This window comes from Cervus canadensis, chromosome 1 (assembly GCF_019320065.1).
Source record: "Cervus canadensis isolate Bull #8, Minnesota chromosome 1, ASM1932006v1, whole genome shotgun sequence".
Classification (NCBI taxonomy): Eukaryota; Metazoa; Chordata; class Mammalia; order Artiodactyla; family Cervidae; genus Cervus; species Cervus canadensis.
Window position 1 is genome coordinate 93,599,678 of NC_057386.1, and position 12,017 is coordinate 93,611,694.

A 12,017-nucleotide genomic window follows, 5' to 3' on the forward strand; every position below is an offset into this window, starting at 1 on the left:
CGTGGACAGAGGAGCCTGGTGGTCTATAGTCCATGGGGTCGAACAGTCGGACACAACTGAAGTGACTTAGCCTGCCCACCCGCCAAGAAAGCAGGATTGCTTAACAACGAATACAAACAGTCTTGCTCAGCAATAAAACCATGCAGTGGAAGCATGAGACATACCCCAAAACGATAGAATAATGTTGTCATGAGACCCTTGTCTTGCCCAGTGAGCTCAGTAAGTCAATGATCCCTAGAACATGCTCTCTGCATACATTAAAAAAGAAAAAAATTTGGAAAGGCAACATTTCAAAGTGAAAGAACTTCATTGTACTAAGATATGAAATATTATTTCCATATTGCCATGTCAGTCCTGGTTAGACCTTATAGGGACAAGAAAACTCTCCTGCCCAACCTGGAGGAGGTGCTGATGATGGAAGCTTGATGTCTGTTCAAGAATGAGGAAGAAAGTGACCTTTTCTCCCTCTCCACTTTTCCTTTGATTATAAAACTGTATCCCAGTAAGTTCTTGGGGCCACTCCCTCTGGCATGCCTGCGTGCAACCCTCACATCCGATGCTAGTAAACCACTTCTTATCTATCACTTCACCTCTCACTGAATTATTTCTGTGCTGAGACATAAAGAACCAGATCTTCTTGGAGCCCCTCAAAATGCCACCTAGCAATTTCACTAGGAATGAAATATTTCCTAGAGAAAATGATAGTTCAACAGTGAAATACATGAACAAGTAAATATTTTTAATTGTTTTAGTAAATGATTATAACTGTTTTCAAGAAACACAGATACAACCAAATAATTTCACCTAAAATGGTGAAGGGAGTTTGTCGAAGATTAATAACTGAGTATGCTGTGGAGAATGGGAAGGCAGACACATTTATCAACCAACATCAAGGGCATGTAAAGCACACAATATGGTTTGGGAAAAGGATGGACTCTCTATTAACTTTCTAGGGCTGCCTTAACAAAGTGCAGCTATCTTGGTGGTTTAAAACAAAAGGAAGACATTCTCTTACATTTCTGGACACTTGAAAACTGAAATCATTGCTCACTCTGAAGCTCTAGAGAAGAATCCTTCCTGTCTCCTCTAGCTTCTGGCACTTCTCGGCCTGCAGCTGCATCATGTCCATCTCTGCCTCTGACATCACATGACTTTCATCCCTCTGTGTCCTCTCTGTTTGTATTTTCCAATATCTTTATCCTTTTAAGGACACCAGTTATTGGATTTGTGGCCTATCCTAATATAATAACACCCAATGTGAATTTGATTATATCACTGAAGACCCTCTTTGCAAATAATGTCACATTCACAGGTACTAGAATTAGGACTTGTGCGTATTTTTTTTGGGGAACACAATCTAACTCATAACAAAATCCCACCAAAGACTTTTTGAAAACAAATTTAAAGCAGCTAATAAAGTATGCTGAGTTTGGATTTCAGGCATTATAGAAATATCAAAGCTTTTAATCCAGGTATCTGCTGAGGTGCTAATGTTTATTTTAGAATGTTAAATGCTGGAGCTGTGGAAGATAAATTGGAAGGTCGGAACCATAGACTTGAACTAAGAAATTTAGAGAGTCAATTCCTAGGCAGGTTGATAAGAGGTCTGGGGGTCCCCAAGGAGAGAAGGGTCTGGGGTTCTCGAGGAGGAGATAGGGGTCTGGAATTCTGAAAGAGGAGGAAAGGACAAGTGTTTTTATCCTCTACATTTCTTGGTCTTAGTCCCATAAAACGTTGAACTGTCCAAGCCTGGAACTGATGATTACACAACAACTCAGTTTAAACTCTGTACTAAGGATTATATAACAATAATGTATCCTGCTTGGGGACAGTTTCTGGAAAAACCTGGCTAATTCTGTTATCTTAAAATGTTAATTATGGGAGTGGCTCTAGTAAGATCTTTACAACCTCCAGACAATCTTTTGATTCATTATAATAACTAATTTTAAAAAGTACATAGAAAGAAAGAAAGTGAAGTTGCTTAGTCGTGTCTGACTCTTTGCAACCCAATGGACTGTAGCCTACCAGGCTCTTCCATCCATGGAATTTTCTATGAGTACTGGAGTGGGCTGCCATTTCCTTCTCCAGGGGATCTTTCCAACCCAGGGATCAAACCCGGGTGTCCAGCGTTGCAGACAAATATTTTACTCTCTGAGCCACCAGTCAATTGATTCATTGTAATAACTAATTAAAAAAAGTATATAACTCCATTGCTAACACTATAAGGGGGCACTCTTTCTGCCCCCTTCTCATGTCTATGTCAGAAGCTTTCTCTATCTCTTTTATACTTTATTAAAACCGTATTACACAAAAGTGCTGAGTGATCAAGCCTCGTCTCTGGCCCTGGGATTGAATTCTTGACCTCCAGTGGCCAAGAATCCCAGCGTCTTTCGTGGTTCAGCAATAACCTTTCAAAATAACTACCAAAGATTGCCAAGAGAGGATAAAAGTAAAAACAGTGGCCATCCGTGACTTATGAATTTGCTAAATTCATGCTGGTATGGAGTATAGGGTGCTGGATGGTATATCCTGTTTCAACAACAGACCACAAGAGAAAATAAGATAAGGCAGTTTATTACTCCCAGGTCCTGGAAGAAGCACCTGAAATGCCCCCAGAAACCATAGGGGGAGGGGAGGTGAAGGCAAAGTGCACATAGGGAGAAAGGCCGTACCTGGGGTTACACGCACAGCACCCCAGGTACACGCCTTTACTCGGAGTAAAGGGTGGAATGTGGATAGAGTACTTGGAGTTCCTGGACTGAGGCAGATTGGTCGATTTAAACTAAAAGAGCATGGTTTTGGCAAACCCTGCTGCCCTGATGGCTCAGCGGGTAAAGAATCAGCCCGTGATGTGGGAGACCTGGGTTTGATCCCTGGATTGGAAAGATCACCCAGAGAAGGGAATGGCTACCTACTCCAGTATTCTGGCCTGGAGAATTCCATGGACTGTATAGTCCATGGGGTTGCAAGGAGTTGGACACCACTGAGTGGCTTCCACTTTCATAGGGATTTTATCTAACAGCGGCATAAGGTACACTTCTGCTAGTTACTCTGAGTGTTCTTTTTAGGGCAGGTGTTTGTGGGAGGAGCTGGAGTTAGTTTAAGGTTCCTGCAGGCATCTTGGCCAATGAAATGGATGCAGAGGCAGCAATACCATGGGGTAGTTCAAGAAGTTATAAACAGTGATAACATGTATGAGTATTTTTGGAGAGAGAAAAGAGGAGGAAGAAACCTGATGCAAAAATCATGATTGGGTGTAAAGCAGTGTTCATATACAGTGGGAGCAAAAAAAAAAAAAAAAGCAAACAGATTTGGAGCAGGGAATATGGAAGAAGAAAATTAATTTAATTTTAGTCTTCTACAAGGAAATCTTAAGATTTGGGGAATATATTAATGAAAAAAACTCCTATGGGTAGCTGTAAATACTAACCTGCATTTCAGGAAAAGGTTAGATGCTGAAATGATGTCATTAGATGGAAATGATGTCATTAGATTTAAATGATGATTTAGTTCTTGGGGAATCATAATCACTGCTCCATTTTACTGAGGTGGGAGAAGAAAAGAGTAATCAAGACCAAAATCTTGGGAAAAATTTGACACTCTGTCAAGTGAGACACTATCATAAATGTCATATATAAAGTTATATTTATAATGTTTTTCAGAATTGAACAAGAAGGATACATTCAAATCACTTAGAACTATTGCTGGTACATAAAAATTTTAATAAATATTTGCTAACATTATTATAGGCATTATCGTTATTATTGCTCAAGTGAAACATGCTTTCTATAAGTTGGATAAGATTTTAGGTTGCTAGATTATCATTTTTTTTTTACTTCTTTTCTTAATTCAATATAAGACTTTAAATTCATAATGCTTTACAATTTTCAAACTTTCACACATGTGATATCATATAATTCTATAACAACTTCTTTTCCCCTACTCCTATATTGCCCCTCCCTCTTAGATGATCATATTTTTAATAAAAGTTTTAGAGATATTTTAATTAAAAAAAATGTGAAGGCAATATAGTGTTTTCATATATTTCATATTTAGTCTCCCTTGTTAAAACTTAAATTACTATGGTAACACTGTCACAATTAGTGAATGAATATTATTGCATTACTACTGAGAAAAATTTAAAATTTTTAGATCATTTTCTTACTGTAGTTGTGTTTCCTTTGGCTTCTCTTAACTGTGAGTTTGTCAGACTTTACCTGTTTTTGGTGACTGACCATCATGAAGTTTGCTGGTCACATATTTTGCCGAATGTCTGCCAGTGGGAATTTGTCTGTTGTGCTTCTCACAATTAAACTGAAGTTATGGGGAAAAAAAACCAAACAAACTGAAGTTATGGGGTGTTGCGGTCCTTTAATGGACGGGAACCTGGTGGTCCGGAGTCAAGGATAAGAAAGTGAAAGAGAGAAAGAAGCTAATATTCCCTGGTTTACGCAGAGAACCAATAAAACCCTTGGACAGGGCTTGCACCGCTCATGAAGGCACAGGGCGCCCTCTTGAGGGGGTCTTGGAAGCCGGGGCGGGAGAGTGAGCTCGGCGGATTTCTACACTCCAGAGAATTAGCCGGAGGGAGGGAGGGGGAGAGAGAGAGAGAGAGAAAGAAAGACACCGGGACCCAAGCCTCTGGTGGAGGAAGGGTGCTTTAATGATATTTCTGTGAGTATATATAAGTTGTTGTACAAGAAACTTCTTTCGACAATGATAAAAAAGTCAGAAAACCAAAGGTACAGCAACCGTCACCAAGGGAACAAGGGATTATTAATGGTCGCAAGGTCAGAAACAATCCATATCTCAAGAAAGAGGATCGAGGCTAAGCAATTTTGTCCTAAGGAGAATGTTTACTGAAGTAGATTCATGCCTGTCTCATCCTATGACCTCAGTCCTGGGCGCGGCCTGCCGTTCCACTCGTTCCACTCCTTTCTGTTGCCAGAAACTGATAAGGAACAGAGGATTTATGAGAAACAGCACATAGAAATTCTCCTGACATTAAACTTTCCCTGACAATGGAGGGTTGGGGGAAAGAGAGCAGAGATGAAGTATCAGTGTCATTTTATCATATCAGGGCCTTATATATTAACTTGATTTTCATTATTGATCTACACTTTGATCACATGGCTGTGTAGTGTTTGGAAAGTTTCATCTCTGTAAATTACTCTCTATTTTATCCCCTATGAAAACTTCAGAAGAAAGTCACTATGCAAAGTCCACATTTAAGAAGTGGGGAGTTATGCTTTCCCTTCTTCAGAGCAGATTATCTACATAAATTATATGGAATTCCATATGGAATGTTTGCCTTTTCTCCTGCAATCATCTATTTATTGAATCATTATTTATATCAATATATGGGGTTTTTTTTTTTTTTTTTTTTTGGATGTCTTTGCCATCTGGCACTATTACTTTGTTCCAAACTTGTCTTCTATCTTCCTTCCTCAGTCCCAAACACAACTATTTCTCAAGGATGTCTGGATTGTTTTACTGGATAATGGTATTAGAAACCAATTCTGAGTGCTGCATGGGCTTATTGCTAAAGGGGTGTCAATACTTCTACACCCACTCAGATGATAGAGCAACAAAGTATGTGTGTATATAACATATCTCTAAATGTTTCTATATACAATAGTTTGTTCGATGTGAACATGAGTTTGTATTGATATCTCCACCTCTAATACATTACCACATAGGTTATTCTAGCCTCCTCATTTTATTTCTGCAACTTTCAACTCAACGATGAGAAATCTGGTTCCAACTACCCACTCGACATGTACAGGTTTATTCAATTCCAGTATACATGTGTAATGGTTTCAGAATTCTTAACTGGAATCCCTGTGGGAAAAAACACTTATCAACTAGAGTACAGTGCAGCTTATTGCATACAATTATTTTGCCTTTAGTCTTATGTATTTTATCCATAGCCAAAGTTACTTAGATCAGTACCTATTTCCACTCTGTCTCAGTGAGGCCAATTTATATATTTGCATACATTTTAATATTTTAAAAAAATGATAAAAAAATTTAAACCCAAGTACAATATAGTCATACTTCTTACAAAAAAAAGGAAAGGAAGAAAAATATTTATTAATAATCACTAAGTCTAAATAACTGCAATTATGAGATGATGCCCTTTTCAAAGCCAAAATAGATGCATTTTAATTATCCTTATAAAATGTTCATTTAGTATTATTTTCTAATTGTTTTTTCAGAGTAAATTTTTTTGTAATTATTTTGTTTCAGTAGGATTTACCAAGATTATTCATCAAAAATGCAAAGAAGGAAATAGAGACCTAGTATTTATGTTAAAATGTCTATACAATTAAATTTGTAAGGTTTTCTACAACTGAAAATGAAACAGCAACTATCTTGAGAAGAGCAAACCAACTTGTGATTTCTTCTAGAAAATTTTATCTATTCCTTTTGTTTCTATATCAGTTATCATTTTGGAAAAACTAAATAAACTATGATTATTCTAGGATTGCACTACCAAAATTAATCAACTAACAGTCTTCTGTGTATGAAGATCTGTACTAGTGAACTGTTAGTTCTATAGTAGTTCTATAGTAAAAAAGGAGAAAAATATACATAATTTATCATTTAATAATGTTTTTAAGATACCATTGGTAATAAGAATACTTTAAAACTGAGTAAAATAAGATTTTAGGCATTTGGAAACACTGTGAGACTTGTTCCTTTAAGTGCATAAAATTACTCTCCGTCAGTACCTATATTTGACGTAAGACAGTCAGTCAGTTCAGTTGCTCAGTCCTGTCTGACTCTTTGTGATCCCATGAACTGCAGGATGCCAGGCCTCCCTGTCCATCACAAACTCCCGGAGTCCACCCAAACCCATGTCCATTGAGTCAATGATGCCATCCAATCATCTTATACTCTGTCATCCCCTTCTCCTCCTGTCCTCAATTTTTCCCGGCATCAAGGTCTTTTCCAATGAGTCAGCTCTTCGCATCAGGTGGCCAAAGTATTGGAGTTTCATCTTCAGCATCAGTCCTTCCAATGAACACCCAGGACTGATCTCCTTTAGGATGGACTGGTTGGATCTCCTTGCAGTCCAAGGGACTCTCAAGAGTCTTCTCCAACACCACAGCTCAAAAGCATCAATTCTTTGGCACTCAGCTTTCCTTATAGTCCAACTCACATCCATACATAGCCACTGGAAAAACCATAGCCTTGACCAGACGGACCTTTGTTGGCAAAGTAATATCTCTGCTTTTTAATATGCTATCTATGTTGGTCATAACTTTCCTTCCAAGGAGTAAGCGTCTTTTATTTCATGGCTGTAGTCACCATCTACAGTGATTTTGGAGCCCAGAAAAGTAAATTCTGCCACTGTTTCCATTATTCCCCCATCTATTTGCCATGAAGTGATGGGACCAGATGCCATGATCTTAGTTTTCTGAATGTTGAGCTTTCAGCCAACTTTTTCACTCTCCTCTTTCACTTTCATCAAGAGGCTCTTTAGTTCTTCTTTACTTTCTGCCATAAGGTTGGTGTCATCTGCATATCTGAGGTTATGATGTTTCTCCTAGCAGTCTTGATTCCAGCTTGTGCTTCTTCCAGCCCAGCATTTCTCATCATGTACTCTGCATATAAGTTAAATAAGCAGGGTGACAATATACAGCCTTGGAGTACTCCTTTTCCTATTTGGAACCAGTCTGTTGTTCCATATCCAGTTCAATCTGTTGCTTCTTGACTTGCATATAGATTTCTCAAGAGACAGGACAGGTGGTCTGGTATTCCCATCTCTTTCAGAATTTTCCATAGTTTACTGTGGTCCACACAGTCAAAGGCTTTGGCATAGTCAATAAGGCAGAAATAGATGTTTTTCTGGAACTCTCTTGCTTTTTCGATGATCCAGCGGATGTTGGCAATTTGACCTCTGGTTCCTCTGCCTTTTCTAATACCAGCTTGAACATCTGGAAGTTCATGGTTCACACATTGCTGACATAAAACATAAGACATATTGACAAAAGACAATTGAAGACTTATTCATTACCTGAAAAAAAACAATGTCTAGGTAAGGTACCCAGAAATCAAACTAAGATGCAGTGTGAAAAAAATAATAAATCCATTACTAGAGCTGAGTTCTAGATTTTTCACTAAATTTCTTCTGACCTTGATCCCTTCCTTTAAGTCTTTGTGTTTCCACTTCTTTATTTAAAAGCTATTTCTCTTAGATATACTCTAATGAATTTTCTAATATTAGTATGATATGATTTTCTCTAAAAATTACATATGACATTCTCTATTCCTGTAATCACACCCAAGAACTCATACAAGGTAACATGTTTCCTCAGCACGAAATAACGTAGAAAGTAGCTAGAAAAACAAACAAATATAGTTATTTAGTTTTAAAATTATTGTCCCTGAAAACCTCTATAGAGGTAAGCTGATGCTGTGAAATAATAATTTTAATTCTGAATATGTACCTGACTATTAATCAAAATCTCATCTACAACCAAGGAAACCTAACAACCCAAATATATTTCACTAGAGTTATTTTTATTTTCTCAGTACAGACACTATTCCATAAAGGTGTTTGGAAATAACAAGTAGAAGTTGCAAAACAATTTAGCATATGGCATCTCAGTAAATCATTGAAAGCTCTGCTCTTGACACAGGGTTTGCTTTAGTCAGTGTTTTACAATTCTGTAGTTTTAAATATTGTGCATTTTCATTCTTCAAATTTCAATTCCATAGAAAATATAAGTACATATTTATAGCCTGTTGCTTAGTACCCAAGCTCTTCATCATCTAGCCCATGCCTGTATCTGAAACCTCACGGCTGCTCCTCTGTTGGTTATGTATGCCTCAGCCTTGCAAATGACCCACAGCTGCCCAAATGAGACTCTCCATCAAATGCTTCACATACTTGTCTTCACATGCACTGTTTCTCCTGAATGTAATGACTCTATAGTCATTTCTTTATCTGGGTGATTTCTAAAGATTGAACTGACTCATGTACTTTCTGAATCTCCGCCACTGCTTTGGAGTTTAACTTAGTTATCCTGTTTCTGATCCCAGAGTACAATTTTATGTACAACTCTATGTACTGCATTGTGTATTATTGAATTACAAGGTCTCTCTCCTCTAGTTGTGCTTTCTTTAAAACAAGGGACAATGTTTTATTTTATTTGACATTGTGTGTGTGTGTGCACTGGTCATTTCCAAGTCTTTGCGACCCCAAAAACTGTTGCCTGACAGGCTACTCTAGAGTAGATTGCAATTTTCTTCTCCAGGGGCTCTTCCCAACCCAGGGGTTGAACCAACATTATTGTATCTCCTGCATTGGCAGGTGGATTCTTTACCATAGTGCCACCTGGGAAGCCTATTTGACATTACTAGCACCTAACCAAATGTGGCAGTCACTCAGTAAATGCCTCTTGACTGAATTGGTGAAAAGCTAGTTTCTTTTAAAATGTGTGTGTGTGTGTCGGGGGGGGGGGGCGTAATAAAAACTCATCCTAGGCTTATCAATGCAACCATTTCAATTCAGTTCAGTTGCTCAGTCGTGTCTGACTCTTTGCGACCCCATGAATCGCAGCACGCCAGGCCTCCTGTCCATCACCAACTCCTGGAGTCTACCCAAACCTATTTCCAACAAGTCGGTGATGCCATCCAGCCATCTCATCCTCTTGTCATCCCCTTCTCCTCCTGCCCCCAATCCCTCCCAGCATCAGGGTCTTTTCCAGTGAGTCAACTCTTCGCATGAGGTGGCCAAGGTATTGGAGTTTCAGTTTCACCATCAGTCCTTCCAATGAACACCCAAGACAGATCTCCTTTAGGATGGACTGGTTGGATCTCCTTGCAGTCCAAGGGACTCTCAAGAGTCTTCTCCAACACCACAGTTCAAAAACATCAGTTCTTCAGTGCTCAGCTTTCTTCACCGTCCAACTCTCACATCCATACATGACTACTGGAAAAACCATAGTCTTCACTAGACAGACCTTTGTTGGCAAAGTAATGTCTCTGCTTTTAAATATGCTGTCTAGTTTGGTCATAACTTTCCTTCCAAGGAGTAAGTGTCTTTTAATTTCATGGCTGCAATCACCATCTGCAGTGATTTTGGAGCCCCCCAAAATAAAGTCTGACACTGTTTCCACTGTTTCCCCATTTATTTCCCATAGAGAGATGGGACCAGACGCTGTAATCTTAGTTTTCTAAACATTGAACTTTAAGCCAACTATTTAACTCTCCTCTTTAATTTTCATCAAGAGGCTTTTTAGTTCCTCTTCATTTTCTGCCATAAGGGTGGTGTCGTCTGCATATCTGAGGTTATTGATATTTCTCCTGCTTGTGCTTCTTCCAGCCCGGCATTTCTCATGATGTACTCTGCAGATAAGTTAATTAAGCAGGGTGACAATATACAGCCTTGACGTACTCCTTTTCCTATTTGGAACCAGTCTGTTGTTTCCTGTCCAGTTCTAACTGTTGCTTCCTGATCTGCATGCAGGTTTCTCAAGAGACAGGTCAGATGGTCTGGTATTCCCATCTCTTTAAGAATTTTCCATAGTTTACTGCTATCCACACAAAGGCTTTGGCATAGTCAATAAAGCAGAAATAGATGTTTTTCTGGAACTCTCTTGCTTTTTTGATGATCCAGCAGATATTGGCAATTTGATCTCTGGTTCCTCTGCCTTTTCTAAAACCAGCTTGAACATCTGGAGGTTCATGATTCACGTATTGCTGAAGCCTGGCTTGGAGAATTTTGAACATTACTTTACTAGTGTGTGAGATGAGTGCAATTGTGAGGTAGTTGGAGCATTCTTTGGGATTGCCTCTCTTAGAGATTGGAATGAAAACTGACCTTTTCCAGTCCTGTAGCCACTGCTGAGTTTTCCAAATTTGCTGGCATATTGAGTGCAGCACTTTCACAGCATCATCTTTCAGGATTTGAAATAGCTCAACTGGAATTCCATCACTTCCACTAGTTTTGTCCATAGTGTTTCTTTCTAAGGCCCCCTTGACTTCACATTCCAGGATATCTGGCTCTAGGTGAGTGATCACACCATCATGATTATCTGGGTCATGAAATTGATAAAACGTCTAATCTTGACAAGTTGAAGCAGGCCTTTTCATGAAATGTAAATGGAATTGACTTCTAATTGGGCTACTTTTTATTTAGATCTTTGTTGTGGCTCTTAGGTTGACTTTGGACAAATTGCCTTCATTTTATGGAACTCAATTTCTTTAAGTAAAATGATGAAAGTAACTATCTCTCTTTTGTTAAGAGGTGTGAGTGAAATAAAAAGTTACAATCCTCACTATCTGCAAGGCACAGAGTAAATCCTAACTCTATTTCTCACATACTCAATTTTTAGTTTAAATACCATTTCAAAAGATTTCAGTGACATATGAGAATTGTAAACAAATCCCATAGTCATGCAATCAATTCTTTAGATATTAAATAATTTGTTTTATTTTATCCTAAATGTGAATATATCAATGATTTTGCAAGTTGGGGAAATACTATTCTAAAGAAGCCTCACTTAATCTTGAACTGCCCAGGAGGCACAATGGTAAAGAATACACCTGCCAATGCAGGACACACAAGAGACACAGGTTCAGTCCCCCTGGTGGGGAAGATATCCTGGAGTAGAAAGTGGCAATATGCTCCCGTATTCTTGCCTGAAAAACTCCTTGGCAGAAGACCCTTATGAGCTACAGTCCATGGGGTTACAAAGAGTTGGACATAACTAAGCACACACATGCTAAGTCTTAAATTAGAATAAAATACTAGAGTAAATACCTGGACAAAACTTACAGACCCAGTAGATGGGATGGTAGAATTAGACTACCCAGAAGGCAACAAAGATGATTACTACTGGTATCTAGTATAAATTATTGGAATTCACCATTCTCCTAGGTCCCAATTCACATTTAGCAAATTTATATGGTGGAAGTCAGTCAAAATAGAACCTGATTCTGTTAAAATTAAGCAACTAACTAAAAAAAAAATTAGAAATTTTAGAAGCTTAATTTTTATCAGT